Source organism: Notamacropus eugenii, chromosome 1 (genome assembly GCF_028372415.1).
Source record: "Notamacropus eugenii isolate mMacEug1 chromosome 1, mMacEug1.pri_v2, whole genome shotgun sequence".
In the NCBI taxonomy this organism is placed as follows: domain Eukaryota; kingdom Metazoa; phylum Chordata; class Mammalia; order Diprotodontia; family Macropodidae; genus Notamacropus; species Notamacropus eugenii.
The window spans coordinates 390,236,992-390,259,310 of NC_092872.1; the positions used below are offsets into that span (position 1 = coordinate 390,236,992).

At 38.5% G+C, this 22,319-nt stretch overlaps 1 protein-coding gene across 2 annotated transcripts in view; it reads right to left on the bottom strand.

Annotated features, from left to right (window-relative positions):
* The window catches only part of ATP10B (ATPase phospholipid transporting 10B (putative)), a 316,520-nt gene that overhangs the window by 277,202 nt on the left and 16,999 nt on the right, over positions 1 to 22,319 (bottom strand). Inside the window, exon 1 of one of the 2 annotated variants that reach the window (XM_072630894.1) lies at positions 16,719 to 16,885. The exons of the other annotated variant lie outside the window; for it this stretch is intronic. The gene's annotated coding sequence lies outside the window, so the exon portion shown is untranslated. Of the gene's footprint in view, positions 1 to 16,718; positions 16,886 to 22,319 lie in introns of those variants that run through there. 2 annotated transcript variants of the gene reach the window in all.

Below are 22,319 nucleotides of genomic sequence, written 5' to 3' on the forward strand. Positions count from 1 at the left end.
TGAGTATGAGCCTTGCCTCAATGTGTTTATAGTCTAATGGGATGGGGCAGTAGTGGAGGATGTTACAAAAATAATGGGGATAAGATCTGAATAAAATGCCAGTTATTTGAGGAGAGGTCATGGTTTTAAATAACTCTAGAAATGGCAGGAGCAGATGCAGGACAGGTTTAATGGAGGAGGTAATAGTTTAGATGAGCCTTGGAAAAAGGAATGAACCTCACCAGATATAGAGGTAGTGAAGGAGTATATTATAGGTATAAGGGGCTATTTCAATAGAGGGAAGGAGATGGGAAAAAGTAGAATGAGAACAGGAAATTAAAATAAAGAATAGTCTAGTATGGCTAGAATTTGGAGTTTATCAAGAAGAGTATTAGACTGAGTAGGTTGGTTGTATCCAGATTATGAAGAGCCTTGACTACCAGGTTCTAGAATTTATATTTAATACGTTAGGCAGTGGGGAAGAGCTGAAAATTATTTTTTTTTAAAAGTGTAATGTGATCAAAATGGTTCATTAGGAAGATTACTTGGGCAGTTGTGTGAAGGCAGGACTAGAGAAGGAAAAGACTGGGTCGAGGAGACTGTGGCAAGCTGAAAGGAGTCCCTGAATTAGGATAATTATAAATCAGTTATGATAACTGAACATCAGGAAATAGATGAAATGGCTAAGGGAGAGAAAGAGAGAAGGAAAGAGAACCAGGTAGAATCTTGGGGGAAAAAAGAGAGTAATGTATCAGGAGAGGAGACGAGGTAACAGAATCATTAGTGTTATAGAAGCCAAAGAAAATGAGTACATCCAGAAAGAGGGAGTAGTTAGTTGTGTCAAAGGCTTCAAGAGAGGCAAATGAGGATGAAGACTTAGAAAAGGGTTTAAGTGATTCCTCATGTCTTTCCTTGAGAATCCCCAGTCCTTCAAAGTTCAGCTTAACACTATGTCTTACTTGTATGGCTCCTAGGTGGCACAGAGGAGAGAATGCCAGATTTGGAGTCTGGAAGACCCATCTTCATGAGTTCAAATCTGGCCTCAGACATTTACTGGCTGTGTGATCCTGGGTCTGACACTGTATGACTCTGGGTTAAATTACTTAATCCTGTTTACCTCAACTTCCTCATGTGTAAAATGAGCTAGAGAAGAAAATGGCAAACCAATCCAGAGTCTTTTACCAAGAAAACTCCAAATTGGGGTCATGAAGAGTTGGACATGTCTAAAATGACTGGATAACAACATCCCCTCCTTGAGGCTTTTCCCAGTCCTCCCTACTCACAGCTGTTAATGTCTCTTCCCCATCCCACAAATTATCTCACACTGTGTATGTGTATATGTGTGTGTGTGTGTATATGCTATTTCTCTAGATGGAATGTAAATTCCTTGGGAGTGGAAATTGTTTCATTTTTGTCTTTCTACCCTCAGTGACTAGCACATAACAAATGTCTAATAAATATTTATCAAATGATTGTTAAGGAGTTAATTAATGAGACCTCTTTTAATGGAGCAGTGGGGATAGAGAGGAAGTAGAGACAGCGAGTGTAGGGTACTCTTTCTAGATGTGTGGTAGTGAAGAGAGAAAGGTAATAGCTTGGATGGGTGGCAGGGTCAAGGGAAAATTATTTTGCAATAAAAGATCTGCTCATACACACTTAGGTAGAGAGGAAAATAAGCAGAGGGGAAAAGGTGGTGGAGGTAGTGGTGATGGTGGAGATGAATGGCTATGAATGATGAACAAGATCCTGGAAAAAATGAGAGGGGGCAGAACTGAAGGTATATATGAAAGGGTAAGCTTTGACAAGGTGAAGGCCTACCTTCACCTATCCTATGTGTTTGCATGGAAGTAGGGATGGGTGAGGACAGAGTAACAGAGGAGTGGGAGGAAAGAAGTTGAAAAAGTACACATTTAACAATGTTTAAAATAGTGGAGTGATAACATTGCGGGAATTTTAGGCCAATAAGGTAGGGAAAACTGTACTAAAAGATTTGTCTTTGGGGACATGAGCATCTTCATGCTCTGGTAGAAGGAGAATTGCAACATCAAGACTCAAAAGATTGTTAACCCAGCTCTGTCCTTAATTCATTGTGACCTTGGGCTACTCACTCAGCCTGAGTCTTTCTTTACTTGCTTGTTGTAAAATGAAAGGCTAAATTCTATTTCAAATCTGAAATCCAAATCTCTGATTGACTAAACGATCCTCCTCTCCAGCTCCCACTTCCTGTTTTCTCATCCTTCATTCACAACCAACTCTACTTCTCAAATGTTTCACCACAGATCTGCCTTCCCTTTCCACTGTGTCCTCTAAAATTTCTCTTTTAGAATGAATAGAAATATCATTTTAGACCCTTTAGTGAACTATTTCAACTCAAAACTATCCTCTAGTCAAATCTCTTACTCCCTTATCATATTAAATTAACTCATGCCCTATGAAATCCCAACCTTCCATTTGCCTCCTTTGTTTCTACTCAACATATTACTAAACTGAGCTGGAGGAAGCCACAGAACTGTATTGGCTGGGTCCACTAGAGATTTTTGTTAATGAATCTTAACTGGGCCCTCACTGCAGAAAGGTAATTCTTTCATTCCTCCCAAGGATTGCCTATCCCACTTACCACAAAAACTGTTCCATTTTTTTTTTCTTCTCAAGTCTCCCACAAAACTTCTGCCCCAACCATCTCAGCTGAGGACCCTGGTTCGTACTTTAATGAGAAAAATCAAGTCCATTTATGAGCTGTACCTTTTCCCTTTGGCATGATCCCCCTCCGCCACTATATCTATCTTTACTCAAATCTCTGATGAATAGGTGGTCCTTGTCCTCACCAAGGCCAGTCCTTCTACATGTATTCTTGATCCTATTCTCTCTCATGTTTTCCTACAAATCACCCTTTGAATTATTTCCCTTTTTAAAATAATCTTTAATCTCTATTTACTAGTTCATTCTGCTGCCTACAAACATGTCCATATCTACCCTTTTCTCCCTCCTCCCCTCACTAGACCCTACCATTCCTGTAAGCTAATATCCTATACTTCTCCTCTTCTATATTCATTGCTTCTACCTGTCCTCTAACTCTCTTCAAAGCCTTCTATAATCTGGCTCCTGATCTCATCACTCAACTGAAACTACCATGTCCAAAATGACAGATGATCTCTTAATGGCTAAATCTGATAGTCTTTTTTCATACTTAATTTTTCTTGCTCTCTCTGTATCATCTGGCACTGCTGACTACCTATCCTCCTGAATATTCTCTATCTGGATTTTCATGACATTGCTTTCTTTCAGTTCATCTCTTACCTGTCTGTCTCCTCATCACTGAATAGGCATTGCTTCAGTCAAACTGAGATTTGCTAAAGAACTTAGCTTTAAAAGACCACAAGGTCTTCCACTGCATCTGGGGCCATTTCCAGTCCTCCTGATGTGTATCTGATCACTGGACCCAGATGTCTCCAGAGGAGAAAGTGAGGCTGGTGACTGCACAGGTCTCCCTCACTTAAATCCAATTCACTTGCATGTCATGGCATTGACTCCATGATGTCATGGCATTGATTCCATGATGTCATGGTCCCCTTTGGGAATGAAGGACAAACTACAAGGCTATCCATTTGTCTGATTACTTTTTCTCAGTTGCCTTTGATGAATTATCATCCATGTCACATATCCTAACTGTGGGTTATATCCTAAGGTTATGTCCTTGGTTCCACTCCCTCATCTTTTATTTTCCTCTATATTCCCTCTAACTTGATAACTTGCTTAGGTGTTATGGGTCTGATGATCAACTTTATGTGAGTGACTCCTAGGTTTCCATGTTTAGGTCTAGTTTCTCTCCTCAGCTAGTGTTACATCATAAACTACCTTGGATATTTACATGCATGTGTTCCACAGGTATCTCAAAATCAACACTTCCAAAGCACAACTCATTGTCTTTTTCCTCAAAGCTACCTTCCTCCTCACCTGAACTGCCCTATTTCTACTGAAACAACCATCATCCTTCTAACTACTCAGATAAATAAGCTCTTGCTACTAACTCCTCAATCTCACTCTTCTCACATATCTTTTCAGTTTCCAAATCTTGTTTTTTCTACCTCCACATCATTTGGATCTATCCCCTTCTCACTACTTACCTAGTTACTCCCCTATTGGACTATTGTAATAGTTTCCTTATTACTCTCCATTCTTGGAGCCTCCTTCCTCTCCATGACATCTTCCACAAAGTGTCTTTTTTAAATTTTTCTAAAGTTCAGGTCTGATTATGTCACCTCCCTATTAAATAAACACGAATGACTCCCAATAATCTGGAGGAACAAATGTCAAGTCTTTTTTTCATTGTACATTTCTAGCCTTATTATATATTAATTCTCCCCCTCCTTTCCTCCTCCCCTTTAAAGTTCAGTTAAACTGATCTTATTGGTCTTCAAATTTAAAAGTGTAACATCTGCCTTCATACCTTTGCCTGGTATAAGCTTCCTTTTCATATGCACTAATGCCTCTTCTTCCTCCCCTGCCAAGGAGATACTGTTTTATATATGCCTATTTGACTGCATCTTGCCTCACTTGTTAGATGGTAAGCACCCCGAAGGCACAGTCTTTGATTTTTGTCTTTGTATCTCCAGAGCTTAGCATGATGACTAGCACATCATAGGTACCTAATACCTGTTTGTCGATAAGTTGAAATTCAAAGATTTGATGAAATTCCATGACATGGGTGACTGCTTTGTCTGCCCAGGCACAAGACTAGTCAAGAAAATGAATATGAGGAGTGCTTCAACAATGTCAGCAAGTAGTATGATAGTTCTGGATCACAGGACCATATATGCTACAATTTTAGTACTAAACCTAAGAGGACCCGGAGCCTGTCTATGTGATCCAGTCACCTTATTTTGCTGATGATAAAACAAAAGCTCAGAAAAGGGAAGTATCTTTCCCTAGGTCACACAGTTTAGTGACAGTCAGGAGTTGAACTCTTATCTCAGGCCTCCTTCTGCCTCTGGCAAACCATTCAGCATCTTCAATACAGACAGTAGAGATTGTTGCCAACTCTGTACTGTATCATAACTATACTTGGAGCTGTGGCCTAATAAGAAGATAAGGGACATGCTTTAATACCGAAAGATTAATATGCTTGGGGGAAAATCAGTGTTTTTCAGGGAGGAAAGCTGTTAGAAGAATATGGCAGAGGTTAAGAGTGAGAACTGCAGCAATTTCCTGGCTTGAGATATATCTGCTTTTGCAGTCCACTTGCAATAATTAAACAGCAAACAAAATAGTTTCTAAGATCCCAGAAGCCCCTTCTGCTCCAAGTCCTTCTAGGTGAGCATAGATTCCTTATCTTTGGTCAGGAGAAAGCTTTTGGACTCTAGATTCAGAGGTCCTGGGTTCAAATCCTTCTTCTAGCTTGTTAACAATGTGACCTCGCACAAGTTGTAGCCCCAGTTTGTTCATCTCTGAAATGAGAAGGTTGACTTCAATGGGATCTATGATGAATTGTATGATCTTGTCCATGTTACACCAGAAGCTAAGTTGTTAGATTCCTCACTTCCCATTCAGAGATGCTGCACTGGGGGGATGGGGAGAGGAGGGAATGGGGAGGGGGGACAAGTGCTCTCTCCTTGACTTGATAAAAAAAATAAATAGGATTGGGTTCAGTCAAGGAAAAAGACAGGACATATGTAAGGCCTTTTAGGTTGTAGGGTGAGACAGGTCTGAGTCAGTTTTAGTCTGTGACCTTAAACTCAAGCATTTCTCTCAATTCTCTCATTCTGCTCACCTTCTTTCCAATTCAGTCCAACAGTGTCTACTCAGCCCCTACTAAGGTATGTACCAGGCACTATATTAGGCCTGAAGTCACAAAGAAGACCCTCAAAGGGTTTCCATTTTATTGGAGGGGAGGCTACAATATGAACACAGATAAGTAAATACACGAGAATTTGACCTGGATTTGGCCACCTGACTCCCTAACCTTCCAGTAGCCCAAATCATTTAGTAACTTCTTCTTAGCCCTTTTTAATTTCAACAAGGGTAGAGAACCTGCAGCCTCAAGGCCATATGTGGCCCTCTAGGTCCTCAAGGGCAGTCCTTTGACTGAATTCAAACTTCACAGAACAAATCCCCTTGATAAAAGGATTTGCTCTGTAAAACTTGGACTCAGTCAAAAGACTGTACCCAAGGACCTAGAAAGCCACATGTGGCCTCAAGGTCAAAGGTTCTCCACTCCTGTTTTAGTATAACTGAGTGCCTTGAGTCACCAATGTTAATCTGCTTTCAAATTTCCTTCCTTCTTCAAAACTTGGATGAGCTCGTAGAGTCATATAGACTGAACCAGAAGAGGCCTGAGACGTTATTTGATCCCTCACTTTACAAAGAAGGACCTGGAATCCCAAAGAGGTAAAGTGACTTGTTCATGGACACACAAATGGTGACAGTTCCAGGATTCAAACTTTTGGCTTCTGACTTGATAGCCAATGCTGCTTCTGCTGTAACCCAGCAGCTTCCATCCTCTTCCACTTGTGGACTTATTGGTTAGCCTTTTAAATTCCTGCCTTTCGGTTTCCCCAGACTTAGTGGAGGGTCTGGCACAGGGTAAATGCTTTGGGAATGCTTGTTGATTGACTGAATGACAGTCCTCTTCTTGTATCTGCTAGATGCCCTGGATATTCAGGACTGTTTACCAGAATACTACAGGAATTTGCTTTGTATTTCTCTATAAACTTGAAAGTATTGTATAAACATGAACACTTCTTATTCTGAGTGGTTTTATGTCTCAAGGGGCATCTAGGTGGCACAGTGGATAGAGGGTCAGACCTAGAGTCAGAAAGAATCATCTTCCCTGAATTCAAATCCAGCCTCAGATACTGACTAGTTGTGTGACCCTGGGCAAGTCTTTACCCTGTTTGCCTCTGTTTTCTCATCTGTAAAATGAGCTGGAGAAGGAAATGGTAACCCATTCCAGTATCTTTGTCAAGAAAACCTCAATTGAGGTCATGCAGAGTCAGACATGACTGAAAAAAATGACTGAACAACAAAACAAGTCATATTTCAACATTATCCCTTGCTGTTGATCACTATCATTTCTGACTAAACTCTCTTTTTCCTCCAAACACCCTCCCTAATTATATCTGTAATTCTCCATCTCCTCTTCTTCTATCTCAGATCAACTTATTGACTTCTGAAAGCCAGTGGATTTCATAAAGTCCTAGGAAGAAAGGTCTAAGTGTTCTCTTCCTGTAGAAAATGGATTTAGATGTTTGCTAGAGGGACATTCCAGGAAAATGAACATGTTTCCATCACACTGTCACTGTAATTTGTTCATTGAGCCACCGGAACAAATAGAGAAATAACCCAAAAATTCAAATTAGTGACTTTTTTCAGTGCTATTACTTATTATTTCAGTATTATTTTAAAAAATCCTGATTTGTGATTTTATCAGTGTGGGGAACTCCCAGAGAGAAACTTCCTAAACCAATGCAGATAGGCACCTCCTCTGTGATTCATTGTCTTAAAGGGTTGCTTGGGAGACTGAGAAATGAAATGACTTCCCAGGGTCAGCAAGTCAATTATGTGATAGAAGTTAGATGAAAACTCAGGCCTTTTTGACTCTGAGGCCAGCTCTCTATCAACTATTCAACACTATCTAAATTATTTATGTTTTTAGGAAATTACCACTTTCTTTCAAAGACATGATCTTAACTTATATTCCTCAGTAAGATTTTATATCTGCCATCAAATATTTATTAATTTTTTCAATTTTTATTTTTTGGAAGCAATCAGGGTTAAGTGACTTATCTAGTAAGTGTCTGAGGTCAAATTTGAACTCAGGTCCTCCTGATTCCAGGGCTGGTGCTTTAAATCAAGCATTTATTAAATACCTACTCTTTGCCAGAGTGCTAGGCTCCAGTGAGCTTGTATGAGCTTGGAAAAATCTTTGCCTCCACATACCTTACATTCCATTGAAAGGATACAACATATTAAGAGATAAGTAAATGCAATGCATACAAAATAAATACAGAGTTTTATAGAGTGGGGGAATTAAGGCAGTTCTAGGGGCTAAGTGATTCAAGAAAGGCATTTTATGGGAGGGAGCACGTGAGCTGAGCTTTGGAGGGAGTTGAGGGTTTCAAGCAGCAGAGATAAGGAGAGAGAACTAGGTCAGGGGGAAGAACTTGTGCAAAGGCATTGAGTTAGGAGATTGAATGTCAAATATAGGGAATAAGTAAACAACTTTGGGTAGAAAAAATATATATACATACACACACCTATATACATATATACATATACAAACACATATACATATATACACATACACATACATACACACACATATATATACATATATATACATATACATGCACACATATGTATTCATTATCACTGAAGAGCTGCTCACAAGAAATGAGCCATTGTTTTCAATGTCACTATTGTTCTCTCTTCTTGAGAGATGAACTTTTTGTCCCCTTTCACATGATGAGGAATATTATCTTGCAAAGAGAGGTGGGAGCCAAACTGCAAAAAAGTCTTAAATGCCACTGAAATGTGTATCTAAAGGGAATGGTGAGCCATTGAAGCTGTATGAGCAAGGGAATAACATGGCCAGAACTTTGTTCTGGAAGATGCGGGGGGAGGAACTATATGTAGGGATACCCATTAGGAAATGAGTCAACAGTTCAGAAAAGAAGTGACAAGGACCTGAACTAGGATGGTTGTCCTGGGGATAGAAAGACAGGGGTGCATATAAGAGATGCAAAAGATGTGGAACTGACAAGAGCTGGTACTCAGGAGAGATAAAAGGACTGGATATTAGGTATGTGGGTATATAGGATATGGGATATATCCTCATAGAAATGATAGTTAATTGCATGGGAGTAAATGAGATTACCAGGAGAGAGTGTAAAGAGAGGAAGTACTTGGATACATCCATATACAGTGGATGGTTCAAACAAAAGAGATTGGGAAGGATCAGACAGGTATGGCAGAACAGGGAAGAGATGCTGCAAAAAGATCAAGATGAATGAAATCTAAGAAAAGGCCAATATGATCAATAGTGACATTGGAAAGAGTAGTTTGAATAAACCGATGAGGATTAAAGCCAGATTGCAGATTTATTACAGCTTGGTGGCAAAATCAATTCTAATGGAACAGACTTCTAGTATTATAAGGAAAATCAATGGGTACATTGGGGTTGATATGTAAATATCTACTTTATAGTCAATATTTTTAGGACCACAACTATCCCATAAAATGGGAGACAGATGCAAATAGACATATTATGACTACAAGCAGTCAGACTAGAGGTTGGGTGGATACCTGTTTTCAACCCTGCAGGATTGCAACCAGGTGAAGTGGGAAATGGGGGGGGGGGGCAGGTAGGAAATCACATGCTTTTGATATGTTCTTGATTCTTCAGAGAGGAATAGTGGGTTGAGAACTGGCCTTAGAGTCAAGAAGACCAGGGTTCCAGTTGACATACACTGACTGTGTAATTCTGGGCAGTAACTTAACATTCTAGCATCCCAGACTCTCTAAGACCACATATCTTGAAAGTTCTTCACCAGGACACTATGCCTATGAAAGCACGGGTGTTCTGAAAAAGAAGTTTCTTTCACAAAGTGTATATAAATGGTTTATAGCAGAGATGAAAGCTGGTAAGATTTTTAATTTGCTGGAATTTTTAGGGCTGAATTGTTTGGAAGAAGTAAAAATGGATATTACTTAGTTTAGGAGGTTGGAAATTCAAGCTGTGGCTGTGAGGTTTATATTTGTATTCACAAGAGTACAACAGGTATGACTCTAGATGTGTGACAGCTGTTTCTCTCAACTCCTCACAATTACCTGCTTACTCTCTCTCTGAGGGCTTTTTCCTACATCTTCCCCTGAGGAAACTACTACCCGAAGATGAATTCACAAGCCTTATAAACTATTGTCCCAATGTGAAATCTCCCAGGCCAGACAGGAATATGTTCTTGGGCAGATGTCTTTATTCAGAGCATGTAAGGAACAGACTAATGGATACAATTCAGACTCACTAAAAAACAGCTCTTGAGAAAATCAGTCACCATTCCCAATGTAGCTGTAAGAGTCTATCTTGCCAAGACGACCTTACTGTACCCTGGACTCTCCTTAATTACTGTCAAACTTTATTCAAGTCTCATTTTTTTAAGTCAGAGAAGTGATTTAGGTAATCTCTCTCTTAAAATATTTTTTTCTTCACCTCATCTCTTTCTCCTAATCTTTCTCTCTTCCTTTCCCCTTTCTCCTCTCCATCATTACAGCAATTTCCTTTCCTCTTTCTTTTCCTCTTGGTTCTTATCCCTCTTCTCTTTTCCTTTCTCACCCTTTTTTCCTTTCCCAGTTTTACTCTCCCTCTTCTTTCTTTTCTTTCTTCCATTTTCTATCCCCTCATTTCTTCCTTTTTTAACTCTCCTTCTTCTCCATTCAATTCTCTCCTTTCCCTCTATTCCTCTTCATTTCTCCTTCCTTAGCTCTCCTCTTCTCCATCTCTCCTTCTCCCTCCCTTCATTTTTCATTCTCATTTCCCCCTTCCAAATGCAACAACACATGATAGAACTTAAAGAAAGACTATAGCCTTATATCAACATATAGTATTCTTAGTATCTGTCTCTTTTCAACTTGGTTTCACATTAGTGAAATACCTCTGGATAACAGAAGACCGTCCTAGGCATAAATTAGGACAAGAGCAAACCCAAACCCAATCTTTATCACAAAAGAGCTGGTTTTCTTCCTAATGAAGTCAACCATAAAAAAAAGGAGGTTCAGTCCTTGGACATTTCAGACTATAGACTTCTAGAGGGCAGATGTTGTTCTGCAAACCTGATCTGTGCTTTGAGGCTCAAATTCAGAATTAAAGGCATAGGTATTTCATATTTGCATTTGCAAAAAGCACCAATTGTGCATTTTTTTATTGTGATTTGTGACAATCAAGTAGACCCTAGTGGAAAGAGTGCTGGATTTGGAGTCAAGAAAGACGTGGATTTAAATCCCGTCTTACACTTAATTGTTGAGTGACCATATGCAACTCAAGTGCCTTTGATGTTATCTATTTTTCTAAAACAGGGACAATAGTACCTAGAAATACCTGTCTTCTAGGGTTAGTGTGAGAATCAGAGGAGATAACATATAAATAAGAGCCTTGTAAAACCTTAAGGTATTCTATCAATATCAGCTGTTATTGTTATTTTCACTAGTATCTTTGCTTCTTCTGAAGGAAATGAGTTTCAAGACTCAGAGAGAGTAGCTACTTGTTCCTTCCCCCCTCCCCTTATTGAGAGCTCTGTACTCAGAAAATGTTTAATGTTTATTGAAACAAATTAATTTATATGTACAGTCTGAAGTTTGTACAGGCTCAAACTGCAAGGCTGTCATTCCAGTTTAGTAAGAACACTGAGTAGAAGTCAGGATTCTATTTCTAGGACTGGTCTTGCTATTGACTTGCAGTGGGGCCATTGGAAGATTGTTTCACTTTTTTGTGCTTTAGTTCCTTTAGATGTCAAGTTCAATGTTAAAGAAACAGTGTGAGTATTCCTGTAATTTTCAGTTCTCTGTCACCACAAAGAGAGTTGGTATAAACATTTTAGAAGATATATGCTTTTTTCCTTTCTCCCTAATCATCTTTGAAAATAGACCTAGTAGTGGTATTAAAGCTGGGCCAAAGGGTAAAAGACAGTTTAATAATTCTTTGGGCACAATTCCAGATGTTCTCCAAAATAGTTGAATCAATTCACAATTCCCACATAATAAATTAGTTTCCCACTTTTTCCACATTCCCTCCAACATTTTTTACTTTCCCCTTTAGTCATTTTAGTCAATCTAGTACATGTAAATGATATCTCAAGGTTGTTTTTAATTTGAATTTCTCTAATCAGTAATAATTTAGAGCATTTTTTTCACGACTGTAGATTGTTTTGATTTCTTCATTGGCAAACTTCTTGTTCATATCCTTTGACCATTTATCAGTTGGGGAATGACTCATTCTTACAGAGCTGACAAAGTTCTTTATATATTTGAGATATGAGATCTTTATCTGAGAAACTGTTTATAATTTTCTGCTTTCCTTCTGATCTTGGCTACATTTGTTTTATTTATACAAAACCTTTTTAACTTAATGTTACATTTTATACCTAACTTTGCTACTCTCTGTCTCTTGTTTATTCATAAATTGCTCACCTATCCGTAAGTCTGATGAGTAATATGTTCCTTATTCTTCTAATTTTCTTGTAAAATCTCTGTTTATATCTAGGTCATATGTCCATTTTGACCTTATCTTGGTAAATGGTGTAAGACATTGGTCTATGCCCAGTTTCTGCCATACTACTTTCCAGTTTTCCAACAATTTTTACCAAATAATGAATTCTTATCCCAAAATCTCATACTTGTCAAATGTGAGATTATTATATTTATTTGTTGTTGTAAATTGTATGTCTACTCTGTCCCACTGGTCTACCTTTCTATTTCTTAGTACCAGATAGTTTTGATATTTGCTGCCTTATAATATACATGGGTGAGGATGATTATAGTAGAAGCCTATGTGAAAACTGAAAATTTTCTTTTTTTTAAATTACATTTTATTTTCAAGAATTTGATTTCTCTTCCTCCCAATTTTTCTTCCTCCCCCACCCTCCACTGGTGAAAGCAAGAAAATAAAACTCCTCTGACAAACACAGTCAAGCAAAACAATCCCCATGTTGGTCACATTAAAAAATTGTGTCTAAATATGTATTTAGTCCCCCACTTCTCTTTCAAGAGGTGAGAACCATGCTTTGTTATGAGTTCTCTAGATTGGTGGTTGGTCATTTTGTTAATCAGTTTCCAAATCTTTCATTGTGTCTCATCTTTATAATATTGTTACTACTGTATAAGCTATTCTCCTGGTTCTGCTCATTTCATTTTGCATCAGTTCATCAGATCTCTCTCAAATATCTCCATCATGTTTTATAGAACAATGTCTTATTCCATCATATTCATATACTGTAACTTGTTCATCCATTCCCCAATCAATGGGCATCCTTTCAGTTTGTAGTTCTTTGCCATCACAAAAAGAGCTGCTATAATTATTTTTTGTCCATATGAACTCTTTATCTCTTTCTTTGAAAAGAGTCCTGGATCAAAATCTAATAGTCTTGGTTCCAAAAAATGGTTCCATTTTCTTCCAGAATGGTTGAACAAAAAATTGAGAAATTTCTGAGTATTAAAGAGAAGAAAAAGTATATTGTTATTTGGAAGGATGTGTTGGGTAAAAAGAACGAAGATTACAGTGGGGAAAAAGTTTAAGGGCATCTAGAGGAGAACAGAGTCAAACAGGAAGAAGGGGGAAAACAAACCTTGGGAGAGGAAAATCCTAGAATCCATTTGAAAAGGGAAAGTATATTGTGGAAGACAGAAAATGGGCATAGTTATAGCATAGATGTCCTCCCTAGTCAAATAAGAAATAAAAAAAAAGAAGACACCATGACTGAAAGGTAAAAAGAAACGGGCATTTATTAAGCTCCTATTATTTGTCAGTTATGGTGTTAATGGCTTTACAAATATTACCTTATTTGTATCTCACTGGGATCCAGGTGCTAGTATTAGCTGCATTAGGAAACTGAGGCAGAGAGCAGTTAAGTGTGTTGCCCAGGGTCATACAGTAAATGTCTGATGCTGGATTTGAACTCAGGTCTTCCTGACTCCAGGTCCTGTGGTCTATCCACACCTTGATGTGTGTAAATATGTACATGAAGGGGGAGGAGTTATAAAAAATGTTTAATTTGGGGGAAAGATCTGACTCAAAAAGCTAGTTACAGTAAGTAGAGGAGGATGAGAAGAATGGAAGGTAACCTGCAGGTTCAGGGAAGTGATGGCACACCCAAGAGGGCAAATAGCTACACTTGGCCCAAAGATTTGACAGAGGTTTGACTCAATTGCAAAACAACTCAAACTGCATATTCTTTCAACATATTAATGGAAAATTTTCAGTCAGCTCTTGCTTTTTCCTCTTCACTAAAATGTTGAAGACCTGTGTAGTTGCCAGTCTGCTGCAAATGAAATATTACAGAAGTCTTAATATCATTTTAATATCCTTTTTTACATCCCATCTATCTTACTGTATAAAAACTAAGAGCATCATTCAAGAGGTTTCAGGCAATTGCTCCATGAGGCTGAAGCTTGGCTTCCCTTTGATGGGCTGTGTACAAAGGAGCTAATCCGAGAGCAAAATCTTTCTGACTGCTTCTGTCTCCATCCTTCTGTCTCCTTCAATGCACAGAAAGAAAAGGAAATCACTGGGTTTTTGTCAAGCAAAGGCAACATGAATAAACCTAAGAAACACATTGGTAGTTACAAATGGTCCTATGATAGTAGTTTTGTCATAGCCTGGAGCCCATTTTCAAGTGGTAGATTTTGTTCTGTTAACAGTATTGTCGGAACAACAGAAAGGCCGGAACAACCAGTGATACTGCCTTCCCTGGTATTCCTTATTAGGGGTTTAAGGCCCTGATATCACAGTCCATCAGCAGCAGTTGCTCATGGCATATACATTCTGGTTAAGGCACTGTCCTAACTTGTGTGTGTGTGTGTGTGTGTGTGTGTGTGTGTGTGTGTGTGTGTGTGTGTGTGTGTGTGTGAGAGAGAGAGAGAGAGAGAGAGAGAGAGAGCAAGCGTGTGTGTGAAAGAGTGTGTGTGAGGGTACATGAGTATAAAAGTGTGTGTGTTTGTGAATATGTGAAAGTATGTGTGAGAAAGTGGGTGAAAATGTGGGTGTAGTGGGGGGCGGGGTACAGTAAAGAGAAAGAAAAAGACATAGTCCTTTAGAGATGCAGCAGGGTATATTCTCTTCAAGAGTATAAAGAGAGTAACAACAACAAATATAATATAATAATATAATATGTAATATAATAATGTAATACATGTATACTATGTAATATAATATAATAATGTAATAATTATAATAGTAATCATAATGCCCAATTTTAAAGCTAGGTGACGTCACAGGAACAAAGATGATGATAAAACCAAATAGTCAAGTCAGCGACCAAGCATTTATTCAGTAATCACCCTGCGCTATGTGCTGCGGATACAAAGAGAGGCAAAGCAAGTCGTCTTTGTCTTCACAGAACATACATTCTTATGGGGAAGACATGGAATTAACTGAGTACATGTAAGATCTATATGCCTTCAATTCAGTATGTGCCTACTATGTACCAGGCACTGTGCTAAGCATACACAAAGAAGCAAAAGATAATCCCTGTCCTCCAGGAGCTTATGATCTAACAGGGTAAACAACATGCAAACAAACATGTAAAGCAAGATATAGACAGGATAAATTTTTAAAAAATTAACAGAGGGAAGGCACTGGAATTAAGAGGGGTTCTGGAAGACTTCCTATAGGAGACAGGATTTTAGTTGAGACTTAAAGGATGCCAAGAAGGTCATTAGTCAGAATGGAGGAGAGCGTTTCAGGCATGGGGTGAAGTCAGACAGTGGGAGCTAAAAGATGGAGTGTCTTGTTCATGGAATAGCTAGGAGGATGGTGGCATTGGATCCAAGAGTACATGATGGGGAGTAAGGTATACGAAGACTGGAAAGCTAGGAGGAGGCTGGGTTATTAAGTGCTGTGAATGCCAAACAGAGCATTTTGGATTTGCTCCTAGAGGAAGTAGGAAGCCACTGGAGTTTATTGAGTTACTACAATCAATCTAACAACAAGAATTTATTAAGCACCATCCTTGGTGCCTGGCACTGTGCCAGGTGCTAAGGATTCAAAGTCAAAAATGAAACCATTCCTGCTCTCAAGAACTTCTGCTTCTTGGGGAAAATATCATTTATGTCGAAAACATATATGTGATAGTAAAGATGTGAGGAAAAGAAAACTTACTTCTGTGGTTTGGAAGTACAATCACAGTCAGAAATCCTAGCATCACATTTCTAGATAATTTAGTGACTTGGTACTCATGTCTTTTATAACTCTGGTATTTAGAGAACAGTGCTTCTTTGGTTAGAGTCAGGGCATTGATTCCTTTTCTTTTTATATTGGAAATCAATTCAATAAACATTTATAATTAATGTGAAAAAATTAATCTTTCAGCACACTAATGCTAAAACTTCAGAGGGCAGCTAATCTAACCTCAATGAGAACCTATTCTATGACAATCACTGAAAAACGATCATACAATTTCTATGTGAAAACATCCACTTATTGGGAACTCAGCAACTTTCTGGCAGTCATTCTACTTCAGAACAGCTTTAATTGTTAGGACATTTACACAGCAGCCAGCTGACATCTGTTTTTCTGCAGCTTCTTTCCATTATGCCTGGTTGTGCCCTCTAGGGCCAAGCAAAACTAGTCAAATTATCCTTCCAGATGAAAGTCTTTCAAATACTTAAGGGCAGATATCATGCCTAAGATAAACTTTTCCTGCTTCTTGAACTGATTCTAAATGGCATGATTTCTGGTTCTCCTTCTATCCTGGTCATCCTCCATTGGTAGGCAGCCCAGTTTTCCAGCATCCATCCTCCCTAAAATGCAATGCCTTGGTATGAACACAATACAGAGGTTGTGGTTTGCCCTTCATTCTTGAAGAGGACCATGACATCAGGGAGGTGATGCCATGGCATGCAGGTGAAGATCATCCCCTCCCAGATGGATATTTTTTGACTAGGTAAAGAGGCCATTCTCTGCCTCATTTCTTTTGAAGCCTTGATCACTGAAGGAGTGTTGCCTCAGTCAAACTGAAACCTATTAAAGATCTTACCTTGAAAAGACCAAGGTCTCTCCACTTCATCCTGGGCCATCTCCAGTCATCCTGATCTATATCTTGCCACTGGATCTAGATGGCTCCAGAGGAGAAAGTGATGCTGGTGACTTTGCACAGCCCTCCTTCACTTAAATCCAATTCACTTGCAAGTCATGGCACGACCTCCCTGATGTCATGGTCCTCTTTGAGAAGGAAGGACAAGCAATAACCTCTGTGAGTAGAAAAGAGGACCAAACTGGAACTCTTTCTTTCTTTCCTTCTCCCTCCCTCTCTCCCTCCCTCCCTTCCTCCCTCCCTTCCTTCCTTCCTTCCTTCCTTCCTTCCTTCCTTCCTTCCTTCCTTCCTTCCTTCCTTCCTTCCTTCCTTCCTTCCTTTCTTCCTTCCTTCCTTCTTCCCTCTGTCCACATAGGGTATCACACCCTTACTTGTGGGTACTCTGCCCAAAGGAAATGTAAATTTTAATCTCTTCAACTTTTTTTTTCTTTCTTAAAGACCAGTCTTAACCCCAAATCATGAACACAATAAACTTCTCTATGGTTTCTATGACACCAGTTTCTTTTTATTTTCTTTCTGTCCTTTATTTTTTTGATTTGTCTTTATCTTGGTACTCGAGGGCAGGGGTTCCCCCTTTTTTTTGTCATGGACACTCCTTTGGCAGTCTAGTGAAACCTATGGACTCCTAAGAATGTCTAAATGCATAAAATAAAATATATGGGATTACCAGGGAAGCCAATTATATTGAAATATGATTACCAAGTGTAAAACAGACAAAAACAAAAGAAACAAATTCATGGAATCCAGATTAAGAACTCCTTGTTCTAGGTTGAGTTCTCAGACTTCTTTTCATCTCTCTTTGTTCCTCTTGGGTGACCTTGTCTGCTTTTATGGCCTCAATTATCATTCTAATGCAGATAACCACCAAATTTATACATGAACAGCCACAATCTTTCCTCTGAGTGAGACAATAAAAGAGAAGAGGAAAGAAGGAAGAGAAGAGAAGACAGTAAAGGAAGAGAGAAGAGAAAAAGAGGAATCCCTGAAGTTCTGAAATTAAATTGTTTTTACTCTAAATATATTTAGTATGTGAAACAGTATGGTACAGTGAGTGGTGAAGTGATCTCTGAGTCAGAAAGACTTGGGTTAAAGTCCCACCTTTGACACACTGTTTGTGTGACCTTGGGCAAGTCACTTAACTTTTTAGTACTCCAAGAAATTTCACTAAGACTTAACTGAAAAAAAAAATGGTGCTGATTAGCATTGGGAGAGAAAGTTCAAAGTATATTCAAATTAAAGGTAATTTCAAGAAAGGGTCAAATTGTGAAGACAGAATCAATAGGACCTGAAAAATGATTGGATGGAATGGGGAGGTGAGAAAAAGGACATGTTATTATTGTCATTTAGTCTTTTACAGTTATGTGCCACTCTTCCAGACCCCATTTGGGGTTTCCTTGGCAAAGATATTGGAATGGTTTGCCATTTCCTTCTCCAGCTCATTTAGGAAAAGGACATAATTAAAGTTAACTATGCAATGACCAATCATTGCTATGGCTATCCTTCACACATCAGTTAGAATAATCTTCCTCACACAAAGCTTAGACCATGTCACTCCTCTGTTCAAAATTCTTCGATGACTCCCCATTAACCAGAAGATATAAAGCTGTATTAACCTGTCATTTAAGGCTTTCCACAGTGTGGTTCTAACTTCTCTTTCCAAACTCATGTCATACTCTTTTCACATATTCTTCATTCTATCCACAATTCACTATTAGTTTGGTTCCTGTTTCATGCCTTACTCCACTTGTGAAGACTAATCTGCCAACCTGGAAAGCACTTCCTTCATACCATTGCCTCTGGGAAGCTTTTTCTACCTTTAAGGCCCAGATTTTTAAAGGCACCCTTCCTCTACCTGAAAATGACATCTCTCTCCACATATTTTCTTGGAAATTTGCTTGGATCACTCTTTGCCCCTATCACATTCTAGCAGATGCCATACTTAAATTTGTGGTCATCGCACTCTTGTATTAGATTGTAAACTCTTTGAGGGCAAGGAATACGTTCAAAAAAATCATTTTCCCAATATTGAGCACAATATGTTGAATTAAATTCTACCTATGTGCCTTTGGGGCCAAGTGGAATAAATTTAATCCCTCTTCCACATAACAGCCCTATGAATACAGACATCTATTATATCCTACTTAAGTTTTCACTCTTCCAGGTGAGAAATACTTATTCAAACATAGCATTGTCCCACACGGAAGACCACTCCTCTCCTCCCACACTGAATCATCTCCAAGTGCACAGGACTGTTCATTAGCCAAGTCAAGTCTGGTCCTGATGCTTTCTGACTGCCACCAGTCCTCTGAGACTCCTGGTAAGACCACGAAGTGGGAGTACATTAAGGAGACAGGTTTGTAGTTGTTACCTAGCATTATTTATTTACCTTCTCTTCAGCAGAAGGTGTACAGTCATCTGAAAGACTTTTCACTCAACTGAGAAGCCAGTGTGCAAATCCATCCACTAAATCAAGCTAGAGTACACTAGCACTTTAAATTTTCTTCTTCTAGTAAGTTATAGGAAGGGATTCCTCCTGTAAAAGCATATTTTCATCCCTTCTGAGAGACAGGCATGTAGCTGAGTATTAATCATTAAACACCTACTAAGTGCCAGGCACTCTGTTAAGAAGTGAGAATATAAAAAGAAAATGAAAGAAGTTTCTGCCCTTACATTACAATGAAGGAAGATGACATTTATGTTTACAATTTATACAAAATTAGTAAAATATCATTTTTTTTCCAGGGAGGATCCCACTACTGAGGGAGGGAATGGAACTAGGAAAAGACATATATAGAAGATGGTACTTGAGAAGTGTTTCTCTGAAGGAAAATCAGAATTCTAGGAATCAGAGATGAGGAGAAGGTATATTCCAGGCATGGCAGACAGCCTGTGGAAACATGTGGAATCTGGAGATGACACATGAGGAGCAGTAAGACAGTTGTTTTGACCAGATTGTAGAGTACATGGAATGACAAATAATAAAGACTGGGAAACAGATAGTAGGATCCAGGTTGTGAAGGATTTGTCTGTGCTGTATCACTCCCCTGCTTAAAAGTTTATGCTAGCTTCCTTTTTTTTTTTCTATGACATTAAGTGCTTCTCTGTCCTTTAAGGCTCTTCATAATCTGACTCTAGACTTCCTCTTTTGAGCTGATCCCTAACATTCAACCTCTACTCCTGGCAAGCAGGTATCATCACAACACCTGTGTCTTTATCCAGTTCCCTGATTATCCCTTTTCTCTGTCTCCCCAAATTCTTCCCACTCTTTAAGACCAACATATTGTGATCTTGGGCAAGTGATTCCTCTCTTTAGTCCCATTGTATAGGAAACAGAAGATATTGGATAAAGCAAAATGACATGTAACAGACATCACTAGAAATTACATTGGTTTGGCAAAAAAAGTGGTTATTGGTATGGGAGTATGCAAAGTGAAACATCTTCTTAGAAGAAGGTATTCATGACATAGAGTTATGAGTCTTTCAGAATCATCTATAAGCATCTGGCCTTATTTCTTCAAAGCTGAGCTATATTCTCATTCTCTCTCTCTCTCTCTCTCTCTCTCTCTCTCTCTCTCTCTCTCTCTCTCTCTCTCTCTCTCTCTCTCATATTACCCTATGCCTACTTTCACATTTTCATCACTGAGTATCAAAGTTATATTGACTGGCTTTGGAAAATCTTGTCCAGGCTATCATAGATTGTTTTTCTCTACTTCATCTTCTGCAATAAATGTTGTACATAAGATATAATCATATTCAAAGTTGTCTTTTAATTTTATTTATCCTATACCTTGTAAGTTGAGATGACCAAGGATCATATGGAATGATTTTTTACATACTTTTGGGTCATGATGAAATCAACTCTGCCAATTCATCTGTTTTGGTTCTTAAAAGAGGGTCTCTGAGTCATTTTTCCATTTTGCTGTATTATCCTTTGTGTTCCTATTTCATGTATTACAAGAATATCAGTAATAATATGGTTCCTTTTTATAGCACTAATTAGTTGACAAAGAGCTCACAGTATAATTACAGTCAAGTTAATTTTTAGAGATGGTCCAAAAACTATGTGATTATTGGTGAATTTTATTCTCCTCATGGACATTATTCTACCATTACTGTGGAAAAATAAAAAAGGCCATCCAGGAATGAGAGCCACTTAAAAATTTTCTTGGATTCATGGGTTACCATGGTAAAATAATTCATCATTTAATCACAAGTCTATTAGGGATAACTCTTTATACTACGTTAAGTTGGGTGGAGCTTTTCTAGTATCATAGAACCTGTCAGAGCTTAGCCTTCAAGAAACTCCTCTCTATGACAAAGAATAGAGTAGTGCTTTGTGGAAATTGTGGGTCTTATCAGCTCTGAAATCCTAAGATTCTTCCATGAAGCCTTCTTTGACCGCTTTGGTGGATATTCATTTTACCTTTCTCTGATAATCCCATGTAATTTATATCCTGCACTATACATTTTTGCCCTCCAACAGAAAATAAGCTTCCTGAGGGCAAGGACATTTCCATTTTTTCTTTTATTCCCAGAATTTAGCATTGTGCCTGAAACATAGTGGGTTCTTAATAAATGCTTAATGATTTAATTGAAATTAACAAACTTATTAAGCATCTATGTTATTCTACTAGGTACTGGGGAAGATACAGAATTTAAATAAAGTAGTCATTTCCTCATGGATCTTTACACACTGTGTGTGTGTGTGTGTGTGTGTGTGTGTGTGTACACACACATATTTATATAAACATATGTGAAAAGTTCAGGGGAAAAAACTAACCACTATACTATGTGAGGTACTGTGAGGAAAATTTTTTTTATCAATAGAATGAATCAAGAAAAATATGGCACTTGAGATGGGTTTTTAAAAAATGGATAGGAATTTCACAGGTGAATATTGGGAGGAAAGTCATGGAGAGTAGCTAGAGCAAAGACTAGAGGTGGGAAAAGTGATTGATTGCATGCTATATTGCACTGTTCCCTAGTTGGTTTCTATGTTATTGTCTTGACTCCTCAAATACTGTACAAGCTATCTAAGGGCAGGAACCATAGAACCATGTCTTGAATTTCTCTAATATACCCTAGGGTGCCTACTTAGCACATAATAAACTCCCAATTAATGAGCTGAATAGTTGTACCTTTCATAATGTTGAGCATGTAATAGATGTTGTTTGTCCTTTGTTTCTGAAGGGAAGTGGTCACATCATGGGTAATGTCTTGACTTGCACGTAAATTAGATTTAAGTGAGGCATAGATGCACAAAATAATCAGCCTCACTCTCTCTTCTACAGTTATTGAAGTCCAGTGCAAAACAAACAGCAATGGCCAGGGATGCAATGGATGACTTTAGTGTCTTTGATGTCTGATCAAGCTCTAAGAGTCCATAGCACCTGCTGCAGCTGCCTTCATGTCCATTGGAACAAGTTGTTCTTATTTGCCCATTCCTCTAGGGGAAATCTTTATGTGCTTGAGGGGCAACAATCTCCTCAACTCCCAACAGATTGGAGGGATGTTGGTTATCCTTAATCTGGTATAATCTGCCTT